Genomic DNA, 26,658 nt, shown 5'->3' with positions numbered 1-26,658 from the left:
ATTGTCGATATATCTTAACTTCCATTTTTTTTCTTATTGATGAAGGTGAACATTTTTACACATGTTTATTGGTCATTTGTATTAATGGATCCCTTTTCTCTATTATTCCTGGAACCTGGGTCCACTGCTCATTTCCAGAATTACCAGAGTGTCAGAAGACAGGGAGGACCTTTAATCTGTTAGCCCTAATTTGACTATAGTGATATTATCAAAAGTAAGAATTTTTCACAAAGATACAGGAATAGGCATTCCATACTTTGACAATAGGGCAAATGAAACAAGGCGGCCAAGGAGGAAAAATCAAGTTCAGAAATGCAAGTAGTGCTAAAAGTATTTGAAGATTGTAATTACAGTGTTAAATATTGTAAGGAATGTCAGGTTAACTATGATCAGAAGACAGAGATTTAGATAGCTTGCATATAGTGAGTTGTGCAAATATTCTAGAAAAACATGAACCCATTCCCTCCAACCCCCCCCACCCCCACCCTTCCATGGCTCAAACTGGCCTGACCTTGCCTGGAATTCACAAGAACTTCAGGGGGAAAAAAGCATGGGCTGTTTTTTTCTTTATGTATATTTTCTTCCCCTCCACACCTTCCTTCATCCCCTACAAGTGATGAGAATCTTGGAAATAAAGTGAAATTTAGACTGAATTTTGCTTCTAACGCTTTGAGAATTATTATTATGTGTATGAACTTGGGGATGTCAGAATACTTGGCAAAACACACTTATTAAAATAAATCTCCTAAAAAAGCAAATTCTGTAAAATAGCTAGTTTTGACCTAGAATTCTTGGTTAGGTAATTTTGATGCAATAATTATGTTATTTTGTGGCAAAAAAAAACTTAATATACTGGAAAGGAGAGCCTCAATAGAACCCAGATTTGTGTTAAAACAATTTCTTCCCCCAAATTTTCTTCTTTTCCTCCTGTTTGAAAAGAACTAAATCATCTTGTGATGATGACTCCTAAAGAAGTATGAGCTTTTATTTAAGGAAGCCCATTTCAGGTAGTCAGAAAAAAATAAAAGTAAAAAATTCTTAGAATTTAATCCCGCACCAAATTGGAGGAACATACTACATCAATAAAGCATTACTTTTTTTTTTAATTAATGGAAGCCCTTCACTATATTCTTCCTATTTCCCTCCATATATGTGTAATCCTTTTGTAATGGTAATGGTCAAATTTTCCAAGTTAAGAATACATATTAATTCACGAAAGTATTATAAATGACAAAAACTTGAATGTTCTTTCTTTGATCTTGTGGTTTGAATCAAATGTGGTTTCCAAATATGGAATTTAATTAAATTGTTTTTTAATGAATTTAAGGAACTTCTTAATGAAAGGGTTACAGCTATTCACAATCTGCAGATTGTAACCATCTTCTAGAAAAGATGGACTCTTCCCTCCCTCCTTCACACCTTCCCTCTCTCCCTCCCCTTTTTTTCTTTCCTATAAGAGAAAGGTACACTCTACTAAAATAGTTCATTTTATTTCATAGGAGCAAAGGCTTCATTTGGAGTAGACACTGCTAGTAAATAAAGATAATTTAAGTGTCATTATTTTATTCATTTTCTTGCTCTCTTAATTGGCAAGACGATTGATCTTTAATCATTTTGTGAACCACCCTTCAGTGAAATCAATTTTGGCTTACATAAGATATTCATCTCAGAAGTTCTGTTGAAAGAAGAAAAGCTTAGGGGGAACTGTCATCAGGCATCTACTCCTAAAGCATACAAACCAGAAATTTATTTTCCTTTATTGATTCTTTACAGAAGGCCAGCTAGTACTTGTAGGGCAACAAGAGAAAAATCATTAGTTTTTCTGAGATATTGCTCTTCCTTGATCTAGTATTTTTCCCCCCAAAGGATGTTTTCTCCTTTGAAAGTTTAAATTAGGGTAACATATAAAAAGAATATCAGGCACAGTTTAGGGAGTTGAGGCAGACGCAATAGGAGAATTAAACACCCAGACATAGAAGACTTTCAAGTAAAATAAAGTTACGTACATTCAAAAATACAAGTTGCTATTATATTGAACCATACTGACATCTTTATTTTATCCTTGAATAGAAGGGATGATTATGATATAATAGCACGCTTACCTTAGGGTAAATATTAAGTATTTCTGAGAAGTTTATTTATATGCTAATACTTTGTTTTCTAGATAAAGAGAGAATAGTGCTTATATAAGCATATTTTATAGCATGTAAAATACCAATCATTCTTTATTTACAGCAGGATTTTTGTTAAGTAGTTATAGTTTTAAATACATAATTTAATGAAAATATATTGAAAATAGTCTATTATTAGCTCTTTTTCAAACTATCAACTGAGTGTATACTGTTATATACTTATTTATTATGATTTTATTTAATTTATTCTTATGTATATAATTCATAATTATGAATTAATTCATATGTCAGTGTCTCACTCTATTTTTCACTCTCACTCATAAAGACATTATTTTTTCTTAACTGTCCCCACCTGTATTAGTTCTTTCAGCTTCTGTAACACCCTTATACCAGGTAACTTATAAACAACAGAAATTTATTTCTCACAGGTCTTGAGGTTGAGAATTCCAAGATCGAGGCACCAGCAGATTTGATGCGTGGTGAGAGTCTACCCCTGTGGCTGTAACCTCACAAGGGGCAAGGAAGATATCTAGGGTCTCTTTTATAAAAGCACGATTCCCAGTAACAAGGGCTTCACCCTCATGACCTGAAAGCCTTCCAAAAACCCCACCTTCAAATACCATCCCTGATGGGAACTGGGCATTTCAACATATGAACTGGGCGGGGCGTGGGGGGGAATATAAACATTCGGTCGATAGCACCATAAAATAAAAATTTAGCATCACAGATACTTTAAATCTGTTTGTGTACTACGTGTATATCTGTGCTTCACACATAAAAAGACTGAGATTTTTTTCAGCCCCCAAACTGTTTTGCTCCTTTGAGGGAAATATTGTCCCCATTGAGAATGTATGATATAATTATACTTTTGCTGAATGCAAAATTTCTGAGATGGTGAAAAAGCTTCAGTGGACTATTCATTTGTTTGTTTAGCTTTTTTTTAAAAAAATAAATTTAAGAAGATTTGTTGTAGGAAATCCAAGTATTCTGAGTAGTATCCATAAACATCTTTCTGATGGTATGTGTCTTTAAATTCACAAATGCCAGGGCATAGTAATTTTCCAGGTTCTGTATCTCTTTTCTCTTCAAAGCCAGGAATATTTAAATTTGTTCTTAGGTCCCTAAAACAAACCCTAGCCTCAAGCAAGTGGAATATAAGCATTTTTTTTACATCAACATCTTATGGCTCAGTAGGAATCACATGTGCTACTCTTTTAACTCTGCTGCAGTGTTCCAGTTTTGATTACTGGGTCATTGCTTTGTTCCAGGTCTGTTGGGTACTGGTCTTCATTATTTCATTTCTCCCTTGGTCATTTTACTTGAGTTTAGATACTTAACAATCTTCTCCAACTAGGTCTTTCCTTATTCCTGCTATACTTTTCTCCTTTTCCTCTCTATCTGCATTGTATCACTGTTGCCTCTACCATTTCCCCTAAATTGGATACTTTCTCCTGATTTCTAGCCTCATAGCAATATGTGTCAGAATTAAAATTATGTTTAAAATTATAGTGATGATAATTAGTTATTGGATGTAGGTGTTGGTGTGTTGTGATGTGTTAAAAAAGAGTGAACTGCAGACAATTCAATGCTTTTTGCAACTTAAATGCAAAGCGAAGTAACTCATAAGAATACAATGATTAATTTTTCTAGATCTGCTGTAATATATTCTTACCTAATATATTGGCATCTGCTGTGGAAAACATAACTAATGGTCAGAGAAAATTCCTAAAACTGACTAGTGCTATTTCCTTAAGTAATGAATTTACTATTTGCTTAAGGAATTGAATTGGATAATCTTTTAGGCAGGAAAACCACTATGCAGGCTGACAAATGAAGAAATATCTCAAAGAATCTGAGAAAAGACTGTAGTTTGTCTTTGTAGCATTTAAGTTTTGAGTTCTAAACTTCAGATAACATTTCTAATAAAAAGTTAATGCTTAAAAACATTTATTGAATTGAATTGATGCATATTTAAAATTTGTTCTTCTATTTTTTAAATTGATCCTTCTTTTTCTCTTGATTTAGCCTACTATAAGAGTAAATAAAAGTATGAAGATACTTTTATTTTACTTTAACATAATTTTTGTTTTTTAAAAAAAGATCTGACACAAGCATGTAACAAATCAAACAACAGCTCGAAATATGGTACTATTTTGCCTGTGTTTTTATTCATGCCACTCTCTCTGATGTGGATTTTTAAATTGGTGGTCAACTCTGTATGATAATGGTGGTATTGTAGGGAAACAGAGAAGGCACATTTTATGTTTTAAGTTAGTTCAGAAACTAAATCACTTCTCTCTTCACGTGAAACCTTATCTTTTGAAATTTGTTTAGCAATACTTGCTCTTTTGGATGTCTTGATCAAATAAACATCAACTGTTATTGATATCTTGATTCTTGATATCTCCATGATTTAAAATCCAATGCAAAAGCAGCTTCTAACCATTTTTTTTTTTTGGATAAAGTACTCTGCAGCTGTTGTTCATGAAATGTTTCAGAGCACATTCTGGTTTTGTCTGTTCCCAAGTCCAGATCACTCTGTTCTGAAATGATCAAAATGGTTCCTTTGTTTTATGTAGCAGTCTTCCCTCTACATTGAAGAAAAATATGTGAATTCAGAGTAGATGTTAATGAATTTATGGGTTATGAATCCCTAATCAGTTGCTAAGGTGTATAGCATACTTAGGTCTGTCCTTAATCTTTGGTGACTTTTAAAAAAGTAGAATACATTATACTGTAAAGGTATTATTCATGCTATGCCACCTTCCCACATTTAACCTCTTTCATGGGGACCTTTTTCACCTGCAGCTTGTACTATCTACAAAGACTTTCAGTAGCTGTGTTGACCGCTCCTGTCTGTGACTTGTTGGGTATTACATTGCACCGGACCCAAGAGTTACCAATTTATATTCTAAGACCCCAAGTGAATCAGTGGATCATAGTTCTTCTGGGAATTTGAAATTAAAAAAAATATATAGAAATATTTGCTGATGAGCTGAATGACTATAATGCATCAAGACAGATTATGAGGGGCCAGACACCATAAGCAAGTACAAGAATGAAAGCAGGGACTTTATCTTGTACATTGCTCTAAACTGGTAATGAGTAGAGTGCCTGACACATAGTAATTGATCAATTAATAAATATTTGATATGCAAGAAGAATCAAATTTGCTAGATGAATGAGAAAATGTGACCCAGTCAAGATATGGGAAGACTAACAGAATTGTTCATTTCTTGAGGTACTCAATGTCTTGCAACTGAAAGAGATGTCTGAAAAGAATGCAGCAAACACAGTCCCAATTTGTTAAGAGAAATTGGTCATCTGACTTTGCAAAAAAGAATAATGAATTTGCAAAATATACTTTAAAAAACTCAGTGGATGTGTTAAGCAGGATATAAATGAAAAAAACAATCAATGAGCTTGAAGATTATTTTGAGGAATTCTCCATGAAGGAGTCAGGAAAATGTAAACAGAGACAAAGATTGAGACAGAAGTTGAAGTATGGAGAATGGATGTGGAAGAGTTAGAATCTATCTAGTAGAAGCCTCAGAAGGAAAGAGAATAAAAGTCATTGTATGAAAAATTTGAATAAATATTGGACAAGTATTTTCCAGAAGTACAGAGAGACATGAAACTTCAGAATGAAAGGGATCAAAGTGCCAGGTAGCATCCATAGGAAAACCTCATTCCTAGATCCATTAAAGTTAAATTTAAGGACATGAAAGGCAAATAAAATATTATCCAGGAATAAAAAGAGGATGAATCAAAATCAGTTTGACATCACACTTCTCATTAGTCACATTCAGTACAAAAAAAAAAGTGGAGAATGTTCTTCAAAGTTTTAAAGAAAGAAATTGCAATTTTATACAAAGCTAAAAAGTGTGTTTAAATGTGAAGGAAAATAAAGATATTTTTAAGCATATAAGATATTAAGAAGTTTCTTATTCTTATCTCCCCCACTTGCATGCAGGTGGTTTATTTTGGGAAGCGATCCAGGGACAAGGAGGAAACTAATGAGAGGGAAATACAGATGGAAGTAAAGCCAATACACTTTGGAGTTGTTCAACACTGTGGGCAGCTGGACTGGGTCTCAGCAAGAGCCTCATAGAAGCTGTGCAGAATGTACTTTAAAATTGCTCAACCAAGGGTTGGTTGAAAGAAACATTTAAAAACTGACTTTCTTCTCTTAATCAAAAATGGTTAACCAATGGGGTTTTAGGTCTCTATCACCTTCAGGCTGTACATGCAGAAGTGCCAGGTAGGTACCTGAGCACATTGTACACTGTGATGTCAGAGAAACTCTTAGGCAGAGTGAGAGATATGTGGTGCAGTTGAGGTAAGCTACTGTGTAGTTTTATCTGCAAATAACTTGTTTTTGCTATAAAGGTTGAGACATAGGAAGTAGACTGAGAGGGTATTGTGAGGCATCTATTTTTAAAATTTATCAAACACTGCTACTGTTAGAACTTTTGGACAGTGTACTCCAGTAAGAAGAAAAATTAATTCAGGAGAATTCATGATTTAGTCTCTTTCTCTCTCTCTCAATTCATACTGCAGTCCCCATCTCACATATCAGTTCAGCCACAGAAACTCCTTATTGTCTCTCATACTTCCTCTTTCCACAAATATATGAATGCCTCAATCCCTTTCTTCATATTTCTGCTTAAATGCCATATTCTTGGAAAGACACCCTATTAAAACAATAGCACATCCTTCCTTCAACATGCTGTAACCACCTTTTCTAGCATTATTTCTCTCTATAGCAATGATTTGTCCTGACATAATATATATTTCTGAATTTATTTATTGTTGTAGGTCTTCTCATTCTTGTCAGTCAGCTTTTTCAATCACTGATGTACTTCTAATACCTAGATCAGTACTTGGCATGTGTAAGTACTTAGCAAATATCTGCTGAAAAATAAATGCATATAAAATTATAACTGTAAAACCAGCAGAAGAAAATTTATCTATACAATGGGAAGTATGTAAGGATAAATAAATAAAAATAAAATATAGTAAATTAAAAAATATGTATATGAAATAAATGCTTGCAAAAGTAAGCACTAATATAACTAATTACAATAAATATAAATGAGTTATAATTATTGAATAAATACAAAAGACTCATATATTGGATTAAAAATGATTAAGCAATATATTTTTATAAGAAACCCCTCTAATACAAAATAATTCCAAAATATTGAACATACATTGGTGGATAATGATATACTAGGAAACTATGAGTACAGTTGACTTTTGAATAATGGGGAGGTTAAGGGTTAATCTGTGTGTAACCTAAAGTTGGCCCTCTGTATCTGAGTTTCCTTTGCATCCATGAATTCAACCAATCATAGACCATGTAGCACTGCAGTATTTACTACTGAAAATTATTTACATGTGTATGTGATCATGCACAGTTCAAATCCATGTTTTTCAAGTGTCAACTGTAAACAATAAGCCAATGTAACAATTTTTCTTTGGAAAAAATAGAATTTAAGTAAAAATCAACATGATTAAAAAATAGTTATTGCTATTAAGGCTACTATAAACTCCAACCAAACAAAAAAACTGACAGAACTTAAATATAATCTTTTCCCTCCTGTGTTATTTTATTGAATAAAGCAATGAGTGCAATGCTAAGTTGTACTGATAGTTGTAGACATTTTTAATTTCTTTTCTGACATTAATGGGAATGCATTAACATTGGAAAGCAAGTAGAGTTCCTCTTGCATATACCTGGAACCACTGGGAGAAAATGATATGATTAATTAGCTCTATATTATCACCCTAATTTTTCATTCCAACATGAAGCATGAAGCTGATAGGTTTAAGACATATATATTAGAAGAATGAATAGAAATTTAATTAAGAAATGTTTAATAATCTATTGAAAGTATTACATACTTTTTACTTTTTGACTTATTAAGGTGATAAATTATTATTCTAATATTTAAACATCCTTTTATATTTCCTGTACTTGTTCACAGTGTAATAGTCATAATATAGTGATGGAGTTGAGGTGCTAGTACTTTAGCACCTCAGCTATTCATTTGTGAGACTTGGTGATAATCTTTTGGAGGTGTGTTATGGATTGAATGTTTGTGTTCCCTCAAAATTCATATGTTTAAATCTTAACCCCCAATTGTATGGTGATAGTATTAGGATGTGGGGCCTTTGGGAGCTCATGAGAGTGGAGGCAACATAAATGGGATTAGTGCCCTTATAAAAAGAGATATGAGGGAATTGATTTTGCTCTCTAGGGCATAAAGATACAAAAAGAAAAAACCCAACTAGGAAGTGTGCTTTCATCAGATACCAGATCGGCCTGTGTCTTGGATTTTGGACTTTCTAACCTCCAGAACTGTGAGAAATAGATGTAATTTAAGCCATCTGCTCTATGACATTTTTGTTATAGCAGCCTGAACTGACTAATACAAGGTGGGGGGGGGGGGGCGGCGGCTATTTTTGTCAGATTTGGAATCCACGAATATGTGCATTTCATAACATGAGTTGGGTAGCTTTCCATTTTTCTCAGGTTTAAGCATTGAAAAAAAAAATCTCTAAATCATCTTGGTCTCATGCCTTTTTGGAAATTTTTTGTTTTTCAGCAATCTTTATTTTATATTTGGATCAATTACATTCTCTAGAAAATTGTCTATTTTAGTCACAGTTTAAAGATAAAAGCTTCATATAACATTTCCCCAGCTTAAAATTTTCTTACATTCATAATTATATTGCTTAAGAAATCTTTTAAAAAGTAAATTGACAATGTTTGAGCCAGATATTGAAGGATGAATAGGATCTATGATGGGACAAAGGTCATGGGCAGAAGAAATGAAAATGTTTTCTTCCTTGCAAAATCTCATTTTCATCAAACTTAACACATTTTACAAAGACTAAATTTAAAAAAGACCCTCAATTTAGTTAAATTATGTCTGTAAAATAGTGAAAACTTTGTTGGTGTGCCGATACATATTCTCCAAGAAGAATGCCTCTGGATATTTGGGAAAGTGTCTATTTCCATAGTTCTTTTTATGTTAGGCAGAATCTGGCACCTAGTTACCTAAACCTGTGAATATTTTCTTGCTTGATGAAAGAGTCTTTGCTGATGTGATTAAATAAAGGACTTAGGGATGGGGAAATTATCTTGGATTACCTAGGTGGGGCTAATTTAATCACATGAGCCATTCAAAAGGAAGAGAGGTAGAAGAGGAGGTCAGGAAATGTGAAGTGAGAAGGAATTGGCCCACTGTTACTGGCTTTGAAGATGAAGGAAGGTGGCCATGAGCCAAATAATATGGGTGGTCTCTAGAAGCTGGAAAGTGCCCTCAGCTGACACCTAGCAAGAACACAGGGACCTCATTCCTATAACTGAAGGAAATAGTTTCTCCTCTAGAGCCTCCAAAAAGAAATATAACCCTGCTGAAACCTCGACTTTAGCCCTGGGAGACCCATGTTAGGTTTTTGACCTACAGAATTGTAAGATAAAACATTTGTGGTATTTAACCCACTAGATTGTGGTAGTTTGTTACAGTAGCAATAGAAAACTAACACACCCTTAATGCCAAGAGAATCAGAATAGAGCTTTGTGATGAGTCATGTAAAAAGCTATGATGCTTTTTAAGTAAAAGTTTTAGCACAACAAAAACTTTGTTTCTGTTTTGTTTCATCTAAAGCAGTGTTTTATGTAATGGGTGTTTAATAAATGCTCATCTAAGGAGAACTTTTAATGAAAATCTATTGTGTGGGAATTTCCTGGCAGTTCAGTGGTTAGGACTCCATGCTTTCACTGTGGAGGGTGTGGGTTCAATCCCTAATTGGGGAACTAAGATCCCACATCCCACAAGCTGTAGGGCACAGCCAAAAAAGAAATCTATTGTGTATCAAATAATATTTGACCATCATTGCTTCTTTAGAGCTGTATCTTACACTGAATAGCCAATATAAAATATTCTGTTGAATAAAAGCACTATATTTTAATTCAGTTATGTCAAGAAAGCATTTAGAATTTGTATACTTTATATGTTTTAAATTTCCTGTCTTATCAGATCTCATAACCAATGTAATATCTTTAAAATTCTCCTGTTCCACAACCTGACATCTACTCTTCTACATTATCTATCTTTCTTGAGAACTTTTTTTTTTAACTCTTTATTGGAATATATTTGCTTTACACTCTTGTACCCGTCTCTGAGGTACACCAAAGTGAATCAGCTGCATCTACACACGTATCCCCTCCCTCCTGCGACTCCCCCCCACCCTCCCTGTCCTGGCCCTCCAAGGCATCTCCCACCATAGCACATCATTTATCCTTCTTGGAAATTAAGGAGAAGGATTAAAAGTTCTCAAGACAACATATATATGGAATCTTGAGAACTTTTAATCCTTCTCCTTAATTTCCAAGAAGGATAAATGATGTGCTATGGTGGGCTAGTGGTTCTAGTTCTTTTTTTAGTGTAAGCATCCTTACTCATTTTTGCTGGGTAGCTAATAGAGAAGGGAAGAGTTAAAAGAAATTGTCAAAATTATTAAAGGGAGCTTTGGAAAGCTATAGTTACCTACAATAGTGAGTAGGTCATGCCAAATACATTATTTCAAAATAAGAATTTAAAAGCCTGGTTAGTGTGGTAATTGTTTTGGCACATCTTCTTACCCTAGCATTTTATATCATAAGAAAAAAAATTGATTCTGCTTAAATTAGTGTTTTGCCATTTCAATATACAGGAGCCAGATGAAATGAAACAGAAATCACTGAAAAGATTTGGAGTCAAACATTGCATTAAAGTAAAAAGTATTCTTTGCCTCTTCTAATGTTCAATAAACCCCATTTGAAATAATTGTTCTGGAATGCTATTAAAAATTCTTCTACAGTCAGAATTTCTGGCAAATTACTTTGGAAAGGTCCTGTGTGTTGGGGAACTGTCTGGTACAGGTGAGATGTGGCTTAGCTGTCCCGATCTAACCTGATCTTTGTAGGCCTCACAGACTTTTGAATTCTCTACCATCTTTAGGGAATCTGAGTAACCTGAGTTAGGTGCAGACTTCTAAGTTACCCCAGTCTAGATACAAATTAGTTGAGTTCATCCTGGATGCAGATTTAGGAAGATCAATGCATTCTAATCTATGCTACATGGTTCATCCATCCATCCATTCAGCCATCCAGTGGGGAAGAATAAGAATTCCTGATCATAAGAAAAGGCCGTAAGGTCAACAAGTTACATATTTGGCAGTGCTATGTTAGCCATTTTGTTAGATACTAGATATTTTGTGATTATATGTGCTAGTTTGTCTAGAGCAGCCCCGGTTAAAAAAAAAAAAATACAGTCTCCTTCTTAGCCTGTATGTCCTAATCATTTGTCTGGACATTAACTGCACTATATTTTGGAGATGTTATTGACATACTCTAACTTCGGTGGGAAATCAAGCCTTCTAAAAAAGGAGCACCAAAGTGGGTTAAGATCAAGCACACTATTAAGTGATAGATTAAAATCACTTAGAGTATAATTCTTACTCCTCCTTAGAATCTGCTGCTTTTGTGTTACCCTCTTTATATTTTTTTGTACGGAAGAGAGAGATTCACTCTTTTTCTATCTTAATCCTCTACAATTCGAGAGGTATGACAGTTTATTTATGCTTCCTTTCATGTCCTGAAAAGACCAAAATATGAATAATTTAAGCTTTAGGGAATGCCTTTTTCTTTTCCCTGCTTTTTTCTTTTCCATTGGGATGTATGCTTTTCATGCTTTGTATACTTCTCTTAACATCTGTGAAGAGCTGAAGAGCCAACATAAGAGGACTAGTTTAGGGGAAAAAAAGGGATTCCCTTAGTCTAGGCTTTTAGACAGGAGACAGAAAGTACTGTATCTTTGGGTTCATTGCTCCCTAGGGGTTTCATGTTATAGTAATAAATAGTGTGCATTTGCCTTTGAATAGCTCCCTGCTGAACTTGAACAGTAGAATAATATCTCAGCATGTCTAAGAAGAAAATAAAATGTTCATCCTAAACATTATAAATGTAACAAACATTTTGACACTTAAATACAGCTGAATGTATACAAGGCCAAATGTCTGGAGAAAACTTAACTCTAGGGTTTTTTCAACTTCATTTGGTTTGGCACTATAGAGTTTTAAGCAAAATCATACATTTCTTATGTATTGATATACCTACACATTAATCTGTAGTATTTTAATATTCTTTTTCCTAAATTTATTTTCTCTTCTGCACATAACAAATGGTGTTTATAACTCAGAATCAGCTTTGGAGAAAATTGGGTAAGTTGGTGGCATTCATATTAGTTTTCACCTCTGTGTAATTTTCTGGTATCCTCATGGTATACTGTGTGGTTCAACATCTCCCAGTGAAGTTCTTTTAATATGGTAATCCATATGGAATTTAAGGCTGGAAGGTAGAGGAATTTATGGTGGTAGAAAATGGATATTGCCTAAATGAACCAGGCAGGTAACCATTTTCTCCATGTATGAACACCATTAATCTTGTATATAAAAACAGAAATATGCTGAATATTGATTGAGCTCTTTGTTTTGCCCGAAAGAATACAATGTTTTTACTATGAAAATCAGCTATCTCTGATGAAATTTTAATGTTCTGGTGGAGTTCAATTTTCTTATTTTGTAAGTTAAATTATTTTGTTCATCTGTGTACAAATTATTTACTGAATATGTGTAATTTTCTCTAATTTTTAAAATTTCCAAAACTTAATGGCTGCATTGTTTGTATGTTTCAGAAAAAATACTAAAGCTCAGAAGTAGAAAGGCAGAGGGAAATGCCAGTGTAATTTTTCTGTTTACCAAAAGCAGTTTTCCAAAAATATCTTCCTCATATATCTGACAAGTAGCACCGAAAAAAAAAAAAAATCCTGCTTAATTGCTTGTCATTCTCCATGTATTTATCTTGAACTGAAACTGATTTTTCTACAGAAATAATCCTGAGCTTATCAGTAACTGCTAATGGATTTTTTTTTTAATGTGGTGAGAAAGCATTTTATTCAGATTGAAGCCTTATGTTTAGCAGTGGCTCATCACATGAGGCAATCTTTGTGTGTAACCCACTGTGATGGATAATGCAATTCCTTGTTTGTGTGTGTGTATGTGTTATCCAAAGATAATAAAAGGAGGAGGTGGTTGGTGCTGGGGAGGAAGAATGGGAAGAAGAAAGCTATATCAACTTGAGATTTAGAGAAAATAAAAAGAGCTTAGGCTTGATGACTAAAATCCAAGACCGAAACTTGGCAATTATGAGCTGGAAGGTCTTCATGCAATTTATGAGTAACCCTATTTTTGGCTGAAACATAATTCAAAAGAATCACTCACTGCTTGAAAGAAAGCCCAGGTATATTGGCACAGTCACTGAAAAACAACATTTCTATAGTGCTTCCAGCAGCTCTTTATTACTGAAAGGAATATAAGTGGAAAATCTCCCTCATTTAGGGCTTCAGAGATAGCCACCTACAGGCATGTTACTTTCTTAGTGTTAAGAAGATGAAATAATTGTCCTTTTTTTCCTATAAGTTTTGTTATAGAACAGCTTAGTAGTTTATGATATTTTCCTTAATGGATTAACTATTTCTAGGCTGTGCTTAAACTAAATTTTCATAAAAAGGTTTTTTTGAAGGTCAAAATGAAGTTACTCTGACTCTGCAGTTCCTTAAAATTCAGCAAGAAGCTGTTTGAACTGAAACATCATGTCTTTGATTCCTGCTAAGTATCTCTCTGATATGGAGAATGATGGAGAACTTCTGGTGAAACCAGTTCCCTCACTGGCCTTGAGCATGATTGATGGCAATGTGAGGCTGCTTTACTCATGGAATTTCAGGGATCTGTGGCATGTTTATGTCGCAGGGTGAGGTCATTCTAATTCCATAAGAATCTGACACCCAGCACAGTGAGTGTCTGGGACATAAAAGTTGTGTTTGATAACTTTTTATTGAAGCAATAAATGAAGGAATTTGTGAAAGAAAATGAGTTAATCAGTACAGATGTATTGCAGGACCATGTATCATTAATCCTAGTCAAGTGTCTTCGGAATGAGTGGGTTCTGTCATGAGAGTTACTAATCGATAAGAAAATCCAGAGCGGGTTCAGCAAGTACGCAGTGCAACAGCTGTCATTCCCTGAAACATGGTTAATCCATCAGGGTACTCTTCTCAGCCAAAGCAATTTTAGAACATTGTTTCTCAGTAGAGTTCTCAAGACAGTCATTTCCAATCAATCAGAATTGGCAAAAGAAAATCCAATGTCTGTCTTCGTTCTAAACAAATTAGTACAACCCTAGGGAAGAAAATAACGAAGAGCCTCCCATTTTCCCATCTTTTTAAGTAGTACATTTTGCACAACTCATTCATTTACTTATTATTTACTCAAATTTTCAAAAGATGGGCTGGAAAATTCTACTAGAGTTTATGGGGGAAAAAATGTGTTTAATGCTAGGTACCAAGTTTAATACTAGGTACTGTTCTTTGTCCTAAGTCTTTAACTGGATCAATCACATAGGAATTACCTGAGGATCTTGTAAAAATGTAGATTCAGATTCAGTAGGTCTGGAGAAGGTAATAAGTATCTGCATTACTAATAAGGTCATTGCCATATATGCCAATCTTGATGGTTGGCGCTCCAACCACACTTTAAATAGTGAGAGTAGATAATTGATTCTCAACCTTAGCTGCACATTGAAATTACTGAAGAGCTTTAAAAAATATTGAGAACAGGGTCCCTCTTCAGAGATTCTGACTTAATACGACCAGGGTGTGCCTGGGCATTTGGATATTTATAGACTTCTCGGGTAATTGTAATGCGCAAAGTTGAGAATCATCAGTTTAAGCTGACACAAGCCCTGCTTTTGGTACTTCATTCAGGCTAAAAATAACAGTTGATTTTTTGGAGCTCACTCAAAATACCCTTTTCACCGTCCCAGCCCTCACTCATTTTGATTTACTCTTTACTTAATTTTATTCTTGTTTTTATGACCTTTATCTCAATTTTTGTTCATGGTCTCCCATTTGACTTCCCTTGTAATCAAGCCTTAGCTTTTTTCAGGATATTTCTTATATTAATTTGTAATATTTTTTAAAATTTTTTATTGGGTATAGTTGACTTAAAATGTTGTGTTAGTTTCAGTTGTATGGCAAAGTGAATCATTTATACATATATACACTCTTTTTTTAGATATTTTTCCTGTATAGGCCATTACAGAGTATTGAATAGAGTTCCTTATGCTATACAGTAGGTCCTTATTAGTTATCTATTTTATATATAGTAGTGTGTATATGTCAGTCCCAGTCTCCCAATTTATCCCTCCCCACCATTATCCCCTGGTAACAATAAGTTTGTTTTCTACATCTGTGACTCTACTTCTGTTTCGTAAATAAGTTCATTTGTACCCTTTTTTCGGATTCCACAGATAAGAAATATCATATGATATTTGTCTTTCTGTGTCTGACTTACTTCACTCAGTATGACAATCTCTAGGTCCACCCATGTTACTGCAAATGGTATCATTTTGTTCTTTTGTATGGCTGAGTAATAGTCCATTGTATATATGTACTACATCTTTATTCATTCCTTTCTTGATGTACATTTAGGTTGCTTCCATGTCCTGGCTATTGTAAATACTGCTGCTATGAATATTGGGGTACACATATCATTTCAAATTATTGTTTTCTCCAGGTATATGCCTAGGAGTGGAATTGCTGGGTCATATGGTAGTTCTATTTTTACTTTTTTAAGGAACCTCCATACTGTTCTCCATAGTGGCTGTAGCAATTTACATTCCCACCAACCATATAGGAGGGTTCCCTTTTCTCCACAATCTTTCAAGCATTTATTGTTTGTAGATTTTTTGATAACGGGCATCCTGACCAATGTAAAGTGATACCTCATTGTGGTTTTGATTTGCATTTCTCTAACAATTAGTGATGTTGAGCATCTTTTCATGTGCCTCTTGGCCATCTGTATGTCTTCTTTGGAGAAATATCTGTTTACAACAGATCTTTCACCCATTTGTTGATTTGGCTTGTTCTTTTTCTCTTATAGCCCCTGGCTCTTTCTAATAGGAATCTCTTGATTACATTTTGGTCCCATGAAAAATGGTATGTACTGTGGCTCATCAGTTCTAAAACTGTAAGGAGGTCAAAGGTTTTTCTGAACCTTGAGAGTTCAGAGCCTATAACTTAGAAAATAAGAACCAGACAATTCTCAATATTCCCTCAATAATCATAAAATGATACAGCTGGAAGAATATCTAAAGATTATCTGGTTCAATACCCCTGTGTCAGATATATTCTCAGGTGACTCCTAACGATTAATACCCTTGTATGATCTCCTCTCCTTGAATGAGGCATAAATACTGACTTGCCTCTAAGCAAAAGAGAATGAGAGAGAGCACCAGAATTACAACTAAATACTGAACAATCATCGACAGAAAGACACTGGAACTCACCAAAAAAGACACCCCACATCCAGAGACAAAGGAGAAGCTGCAATGAGTTGGTAGAAGGGGTGCAACCGCGTTAAAATCAAATCCCATAAATGCTGGGTGAGTGACTCACAAACTGGAGAACAGTTATACTGCAGAAGTCCACCCACTAAAGTGAGGGTTCTGAGCCCCACATCAGGCTTCCCAACCTGGGAGTCCAGCAATGGGAGGAGGAATCCCCAAAGAATCAGATTTTGAAAACCAGTAGGATTTGATTGTAGGACCTCCACAGGACTGGGGGAAACAGAGACTCCACTCTTAGAGGGCACACAAAAAAGTGTGCTCACCAGGACCCAGGGGGAAGGAGCAGTGACCCCATAGGAGACTGAACCACACCTACCTGCTGCTGTTGGAGCGTTGCCTGCAGAGGTGGGGGGGGCAGCTGTGGCTCACCGAGGAGGCAGGGGCACCGGCAACAGGAGTTTTGGGAAGAGCTCATTGGCATAAACCCTCCCAGAGTCCACCATTAGCCCCATCAAAGGGCCTGTGGGCTCCAGCACTAGGTGGCCTCAGGCCAACCAACAGGGTGTGAACACAGCCCCACCCATTAGCAGACAAGCAGATGAAAGTATTACTGAGCTCTGCCCACCAAATCAGATTAAAGCTTTACTGAGCTCCACCCACCCAGCCCTACCCCCCATCAGTCCCTTCCATCAGGAAGCACACAGGAGGCTCCTAGATAGCTTCCTCCACAAGAGGGCAGACAGCAGTATCAGCAGTATTTTGTCTTGTGGAACTGAAAACCACAGCCACAGAAAGATAGAGAAAATGAAAAAGCAGAGGACTTTGTACCAGATGAAGGGACAGGATAAAAACCCAGAAAAACAACTAAATGAAGAGGAGATAGGTACCCTTCCAGAAAAAGAATTCAGAATAATGATGGTGAAGATGATCCAGGACTTTGAAAAAAGACTGGATGCAAAGATCAAAAAGTTTACCAAGGACCTAGAAGAATTAAAGAGCAAACAAACAGAGATATGCAACACAATAACGGAAATGAAAAATACACTAGAAGGAACCAAAAGCAGATTAACTGAGGCAGAAGGGCGAATCAGTGACCTGGAAAGACAGAATGGTGGAAATCACTGATGTGGAAAAGAATGAGGTAAAAAGAATGCAAAGAACTGAAGACAGCCTAAGATACCTCTGGGACAATGTTAAACACACCAACATTCGCATTATAGGGGTCCCAGAAGGAGACGAGAGAGAGAGAAAGAACCTGAGGAAATATTGGAAGAGATTATAGTTGAAAACTTCCCTAACATGGGAAAGGAAATAGCTCCCCAAGTCCAGGAAGTGCAGAGAGTCCCAGGCAGGATAAACCCAAGGAGAAACATGCCAAGACACATATTAGTCAAGTTGACAAAAATTAAAGACAGAGAAAAGTTATTAAAAGCAACAAAGGAAAAACAACCAATAACATACAAGGGATCTCCCATAAGGGTAACAGCTGATTTCTCAGCAGAAACTCTGCAAGCCAGAAGGGAGTGGCATGATATATTTCAAGTGATGAAAGGGAAGAGCCTACAACCAAGAATACTCTGCCCAGCAAGGATCTCATTCAGATTTGATGGAGAAATCAAAAGCTTTACAGACAAGCAACAGCTAAGAGAATTCAGCACCACCAAACCAGCCCTACAACAAATGCTAAAGGAACTTCTCTAAGCGGGAAACATAAGAGAAGAAAAGGACCTACAACAACAACAACAAAACAATTAAGAAAATGGTAATAGGAACATACATATCGACAATTACCTTGAATATAAATGAGCTAAATGCACCAACTAGAAGACACAGACTGGCTGAATGGATACAAACACAAGACCCACATATATGCTGTCTACAAGAGACCCACTTCAGACCTAGGGACACATACAGACGGAAAGTGAGGGGATGGAAAAAGATATTCCATGCAAATGAAAATCAAAAGAAAGCTGGAGTACCAATACTCATATCAGATAAAATAGACTTTAAAATAAAAAATGTTACAAGAGACAAGAGATGACATTACATAAAGATCAAGGGATCAATCCAAGAAGGGGAGATAATAATTATAAATATATATGCACCCAATATAGGAGCACCTCAGTACATAAGGCAAATGCTAACAACTATGAAAGAGGAACTGCAAGGCAGAAATAGAGACACAGATGTAGAGAACAAACACATGGACACCAAGTGGGGAAAGCGGGGAGGGTTGGGGGAGGCTGAATTGGGAGATTGGGATACCAAATTGTACACTCTAAATACATGCTGTTTATTGTCTGTTAACTGTATCTCAATAAAAGTTCTTTAAAAAAAAGCAGCAAGAGAAAAGCAACAAATAACATATAAGGGAAAACCTATAAGGATAACAGCTGATCTTTCTGCAGAAACTCTGCAGGCCAGAAGGGAGTGGCAGGATATACTGAAAGTCCTGAAAGAGAAAAACCTACAGCCAAAAATACTCTACCCAGCAAGAACCTCATTCAGATTCGACAGACAAATCAAAAGCTTTACAGAAAAGCAAAAGTTAAGAGAATTCAGCACCACCAAACCAGCCTTACAACAATTGCTAAAGGAACTTTTCTAAGTAGGAAACACAAGAGAAGGAAAACACCTACAAAAACAAACCCAAAACAATTAAGAAAATGGTAATAGGAATACATATGTCAATAATCACCTTAAATGTAAATGGATTAAACACTCCTACCAAAAGACACAGACTGGCTGAATGGATACAAAAACAAGACCCTTACATATGCTGTCTATAAGAAACCCACTTCAGACCAAGGGATACATATAGACTGAAACTAAAGGGATGGAAAAAGATATTCCATGCAAATGGAAGCCAAAATAAAGCTGGAGTAGCAATACTCATATCAGACATATTAGACTTTAAAGTAAAGACTATGAAAAGAGACAAGGAAGGACACTACATAATGATCAAGGGATCCATCCAAGGAGAACATATAACAATTGTAAATATCTATGCACCCAACATAGGAGCACCTCAATACATAAGGCAAATGCTAACAGCCATAAAAGGGGAAATTGACAGTAACACAATAATAGTAGGAGACTTAAACACCCCACTTACATCAATGGACAGATCATCCAAACAGAAAATAAATAAGGACACACAAGCTTTAAATGACACATTAGACCATCTCAACTTAATTGATATTTATAGGATATTCCATCCAAAAACTACAGAATGCACTCTCTTCTCAAGTGCACACAGAACATTTTCCAGGATAGATCACATCTTGGGTCACAAATCAAGCCTTGGTAAATTCAAGAAAATTGAAATCATATCAAGCATCTTCTCTGATCACAATGCCATGAGACTAGATATCAATTACAGGAAAAAAAACTGTAAAATATACAAACACATGGAGGCTAAACAACATAGTATTAAACAACCAATAAATCACTAAAGAAATCAAAGAGGAAATCACAAAATATATGGAAACAAATGACAATGAAAACACAACAACCCAAAACCTATGGGATTCAGCAAAATAGTTCTAAGAGGGAAGTTGATAACAATACAGTCCTACCTCAAGAAACAAGAAAAATATCAAATAAACAACCTAACCTTACACCTAAAATCATTAGAGAAAGAAGAACAAAGAAACCCCAAAGTGAGCAGAAGGAAAGAAATCATAAAGATCAGAGCAGAAATAAATGAAAAAGAAATGAAGGAAAAATAGCGAAGATCAATGAAACTCAAAGCTGGTTCTTTGAGAAGATAATCAAAATTGATAAACCATTAGCCAGACTCATCCTGAGGATGAGGGAGAAGATGCAAATCAACATAGTTAGAAATGAAAAAGGAGAAGTAACAACAGACACCACAGAAATACAAAAGATCATGAGAGACTACTACAAGCAACTATATGCCCATAAACTGGATAACCTGGAAGAAATGGTAAATACTTAGAAAAGTACAGTCCTCCAAGATTGAACCTGGAAGAAATACAAAATATGAACAGACCAATAAGAAGTATGGAAATTGAGACTGTGATTAAAAATCTCCCAACAAACAAAAGCCTAGGGCCAGATGGTGTCACAGGAGAATTCTATCAAACATTTTGAGAAGAGCTAACACCAACCTTCTCAAACTCTTCCAAAATATAGCAGAAGGCGGAACACTCCCAAACTCATTCTACAAGGCCACCATCACCCTGATACCAAAACCAGGCAAAGATGTCACAAAAAAAGAAAATTATAGACCAATATCACTGATGAATATAGATGCAAAAATCCTCAACAAAATACTCACTAACAGAATCCAACAGCACATTAAAAAGATCATACACCATGATCAAGTGGGGTTTATCCCTGGGATGCAAGGATTCTTCAATATACACAAATCAATCAATGTGATACATCATATCAACAAACTGAAGGATAAAAACTATATGATCATCTCAATAGACGTGGAAAAAGCTTCTGAAAAAATTCAACATCCATTTATTTTAAAAACTCTCCAGAAAATGGGCATAGAAGGAAATTACCTCAACATAATAAAAGGCATATATGAGAAACTAAAAGCCAACATCGTTCTAAATGGTGAAAAACTGAAAGCATTCCCTCTAAGAACAGGAACAAGACAATGGTGCCCACTCTAACCATTATTATTCAACATAGTCTTGGAAGTTTTAGCCAGAGCAATCAGAGAAGAAAATGAAATAAAAGGAATCCAAATTGCAAAAGAACAAGTAAAATGGTCACTCTTTGCAGATGACGTGATATTTTACATAGAAAACCCTAAAGACTCTACCAGAAAACTGCTAGCACTAATCGGTGAATTTAGTAAAGTAGCAGGATACAAAATGAATGCGCAGAAATCTCTTGCATTCCTATACACTAACAATGAAGAAGCAGAAAAAGAAATTAAGGAAACCCTCCCATTTGCCATTGCAACAAAAAGAATAAAATACCTAGGAATAAACCTGTCTAAGAAGGCAATAGACCTGTATGCAGAAAAGTATAAGACACTGATGAAAGAAATCAAAGACGATACAAACAGATGGAGAGAGATACCATGTTCTTGGATTGGAAGAATCAACATTGTGAAAATGACTGTACTACCCAAAGCAATTTACAGATTCAATGCAATCCCTATCAAATTACCAACGGCATTTTTTACAGAACTAGAACAAATCTTACGATTTGTATGGAAATGCAAAAAACCACGAATAGCCAAAGCAATCTTGAGAAGGAAAAATGGAGTTGGTGGAATTAGGCTTCCTGACTTCAAACTATACTATAAGGCCACAGTGATCAAGACAGTATGGTATTGGCACAAAAATAGAAAGGAAGATCAATGGAACAGAGTAGAGAACTCAGAGGTAAACCCAAGCACATAAGGACACCTTATCTTTGACAAAGGAGGCAAGAATATACAGCCTCTTCAATAAGTGGTGCTGGGAAAAGTGGACAGCAACATGTAAAAAAATGAAATTAGAACACTTTCTAACACCATACACAAAAATAAACTCAAAGTGGATTAAAGACCTAAATGGAAGGCCAGACACTATAAAACTCCTAGAGGAAAACATAGACAGCTCACTGTATGACATACATCAAAGCAAGATCCTTTCTGACCCAACTCGTAGAATAATGGGATTCAAATCGAGAAGAAACAAATGGGACCTAATGAAACTTAAAAGCTTTTGCACAGCAAAAGAAACCATAAACAAGATAAGAAGACAACCCTCAGAATGGGAGAAAATACTTGCCAATGAAGCAATGGACAAAGGATTAATCTCCAAAATATATAAGCAGCTCATGCAGCTTAATACCAAAAAAGCAAATAACCCAATCCACAAATGGACAGAAGACCTAAACAGACATTTCTCCAAAGAAGACATGCAGATGGCTAACAAACACATGAAAAGATGCTCAACATCACTATTCATTAGAGCAATGCAAGGCAAAGCCACAATGAGATATCACCTCATACTGGTCTGAATGGCCATCATCAAAACTTGTAGAAACAATAAATGCTGGAGAGGATGTGGAGAGAAGGGAACTCTCCTGCACTGTTGGTGGGAATGTAAGCTGGTACAGCCACTATGGAAGACAGTTTGTAGGTTCCTTAAAAATCTAAAAACAGAACTACCATATGACCCAGTAATCTCACTACTGGGCATATACCGAGAGAAAAGCATAAGCCAAAAGAAACATGTACCATAACGTTCATTGCAGCACTATTTATATAATAGCCAGGACATGGAAGCAACCTAAATGCCCATCAACAGATGAATGGATAAAGAAGATGTGGCATATATATACAATGGAATATTACTCAGCCATAAAAAGGAATGAAATGGAGCTATATGTAATAAGGTGGATAGACCTAGAGTCTGTCATACAGAGTGAAGTAAGCCAGAAAGAGAAAAACAAATACTACATGCTAACTCATATATACGGAATCTAAAAAAAAAAAAAAAGGTACTGATGAACCCAGTGAGAGGACAAGAATAAGGATGCAGATGCAGAGAATCAACTGGAGGACATGGGGTTGAGGGGGCGGGCGCCAAAGGGGAAGCTGGGACAAAGTGAGAGAATAGCATAGACATATATACACTACCAACTATAAAATAGATAGCTAGTGGGAAGTTGCTGTAAAACAAAGGGAGATCAAGTCGATGATGGGTGATGCCTTAGAGGGCAGGACGGGGAGAGTGGAAGGGAGTCATGGGAGGGAGGGGATATGGGGATATGTGTATAAATACAGCTGATTCAATTTGGTGTGCCTCAAACGCTGGTACAAGAGTGTAAAGCAATTATATTCCAATAAAGAGCTTTAAAAAAAAAAGACATAATGGGTGGGAAGAATCTACAGTGTTTTTCTGCATGGTAATTCGTTATTTATCTTATGTATTTTGTTTGTATCCTATTTAACTTTTCTTCCAGATTTAGTCATACATTTAGTGTCCTAAAAAGGAAATAAATATTATTATAAATTTGTCCAAATTTATAGAATGTACAGCACTCACTAAGAATAAATTGTATAGACTTGGAGTGATAATAATGTGTCAAGGTAGGTTTGTCTATTGTAACAAACGTACCACTCAGGAGAGGGATGTTGATAATGGCAGAAACTATAGATGTATGCTGGAAGGAAGCACATGGGAAATCTGTGTACCTTCTCCTCATTTTTGCTGTGAAACTCAAACTGCTCTAAAAAAAAAAAAAAGTCCTTATTAAAAAGAAGTAAATTCCAGAGTAGGAGCTGTAGGTCGTGAGTTCTATGTACAGCTCTGCTGTTAATTTACAGGGTATTGTTTAGAAGTCATATAAGCTTTAAACCTCTGTTTCCTTATCTGTAAAATGACTATTGTATTTGTTTTCTCGTGTTGTGTAACAAATTATTACATGGACACACACACACTATTACCTCCTAATTTCCGTAGGTGAAATATTCCATCACAGCTTAGATAGTTCCTCTGCACAGGATCTCAGTAGGCTGCAATGATGGTGTTGGATGGGCTGCATTCTCTTTTGCAGGCTTGACCAGGGAAAAATCTGCTTACAAGGTCACTGGGATGCTTAGTAGAATTTATTTCCTTGTGGCTGTGTGACTGAGGGACCCAACACTGTATTGGCTGTTGACTCAAAGCTGTTCAGAAACTGCCCACAGTTCCTTGATTATGTGACCTTTTCCACAGGCAGATCACATAGTGGTTATTGGAAAGGAAAGTTGAACAGTTTTTCTCTCTCTCTCTGGTCTGCTAAGATGGAGTCATATAACTAAATGTAATCATGAGAAGGACATCCCATCACCCTCTCATCCTCTCATTCTCTCTTTTTTTTTTTAGAACTTTTATTGAGATACAGTTAACAGACAATAAACAGCATGTATTTAGAGTGTACAATTTGGTATCCCAATCTCCCAATTCAGCCTCCCCCAACCCTCCCCGCTTTCCCCACTTGGTGTCCATGTGTTTGTTCTCTACATCTGTGTCTCTATTTCTGCCTTGCAGTTCCTCTTTCATAGTTGTTAGCATTTGCCTTATGTACTGAGGTGCTCCTATATTGGGTGCATATATATTTATAATTATTATCTCCCCTTCTTGGATTGATCCCTTGATCTTTATGTAATGTCATCTCTTGTCTCTTGTAACATTTTTTATTTTAAAGTCTATTTTATCTGATATGAGTATTGGTACTCCAGCTTTCTTTTGATTTTCATTTGCATGGAATATCTTTTTCCATCCCCTCACTTTCCGTCTGTATGTGTCCCTAGGTCTGAAGTGGGTCTCTTGTAGACAGCATATATGTGGGTCTTGTGTTTGTATCCATTCAGCCAGTCTGTGTCTTCTAGTTGGTGCATTTAGCTCATTTATATTCAAGGTAATTGTCGATATGTATGTTCCTATTACCATTTTCTTAATTGTTTTGTTGTTGTTGTTGTAGGTCCTTTTCTTCTCTTATGTTTCCCGCTTAGAGAAGTTCCTTTAGCATTTGTTGTAGGGCTGGTTTGGTGGTGCTGAATTCTCTTAGCTGTTGCTTGTCTGTAAAGCTTTTGATTTCTCCATCAAATCTGAATGAGATCCTTGCTGGGCAGAGTATTCTTGGTTGTAGGCTCTTCCCTTTCATCACTTGAAATATATCATGCCACTCCCTTCTGGCTTGCAGAGTTTCTGCTGAGAAATCAGCTGTTACCCTTATGGGAGATCCCTTGTATGTTATTGGTTGTTTTTCCTTTGTTGCTTTTAATAACTTTTCTCTGTCTTTAATTTTTGTCAACTTGACTAATATGTGTCTTGGCATGTTTCTCCTTGGGTTTATCCTGCCTGGGACTCTCTGCACTTCCTGGACTTGGGGAGCTATTTCCTTTCCCATGTTAGGGAAGTTTTCAACTATAATCTCTTCCAATATTTCCTCAGGTTCTTTCTCTCTCTCTCGTCTCCTTCTGGGACCCCTATAATGCGAATGTTGGTGTGTTTAACATTGTCCCAGAGGTATCTTAGGCTGTCTTCAGTTCTTTGCATTCTTTTTACCTCATTCTTTTCCACATCAGTGATTTCCACCATTCTGTCTTTCCAGGTCACTGATTCGCCCTTCTGCCTCAGTTAATCTGCTTTTGGTTCCTTCTAGTGTATTTTTCATTTCCGTTATTGTGTTGCATATCTCTGTTTGTTTGCTCTTTAATTCTTCTAGGTCCTTGGTAAACTTTTTGATCTTTGCATCCAGTCTTTTTTCAAAGTCCTGGATCATCTTCACCATCATTATTCTGAATTCTTTTTCTGGAAGGGTACCTATCTCCTCTTCATTTAGTTGTTTTTCTGGGTTTTTATCCTGTCCCTTCATCTGGTACAAAGTCCTCTGCTTTTTCATTTTCTCTATCTTTCTGTGGCTGTGGTTTTCAGTTCCACAAGACAAAATACTGCTGATACTGCTGTCTGCCCTCTTGTGGAGGAAGCTATCTAGGAGCCTCCTGTGTGCTTCCTGATGGAAGGGACTGATGGGGGGTAGGGCTGGGTGGGTGGAGCTCAGTAAAGCTTTAATCTGATTTGGTGGGCAGAGCTCAGTAATACTTTCATCTGCTTGTCTGCTAATGGGTGGGGCTGTGTTCACACCCTGTTGGTTGGCCTGAGGCCACCTAGTGCTGGAGCCCACAGGCCCTTTGATGGGGCTAATGGTGGACTCTGGGAGGGTTTATGCCAATGAGCTCTTCCCAAAACTCCTGTTGCCGGTGCCCCTGCCTCCTCGGTGAGCCACAGCTGCCCCCCCCACCTCTGCAGGCAACGCTCCAACAGCAGCAGGTAGGTGTGGTTCAGTCTCCTATGGGGTCACTGCTCCTTCCCCCTGGGTCCTGGTGAGCACACTTTTTTGTGTGCCCTCTAAGAGTGGAGTCTCTGTTTCCCCCAGTCCTGTGGAGGTCCCACAATCAAATCCTACTGGTTTTCAAAATCTGATTCTTTGGGGATTCCTCCTCCCATTGCTGGACTCCCAGGTTGGGAAGCCTGATGTGGGGCTCAGAACCCTCACTTTAGTGGGTGGACTTCTGCAGTATAACTGTTCTCCAGTTTG

Source organism: Hippopotamus amphibius, chromosome 7, assembly GCF_030028045.1.
Source record: "Hippopotamus amphibius kiboko isolate mHipAmp2 chromosome 7, mHipAmp2.hap2, whole genome shotgun sequence".
In the NCBI taxonomy this organism is placed as follows: Eukaryota; Metazoa; Chordata; class Mammalia; order Artiodactyla; family Hippopotamidae; genus Hippopotamus; species Hippopotamus amphibius.
Note: the sequence above shows the minus strand (reverse complement) of the source record.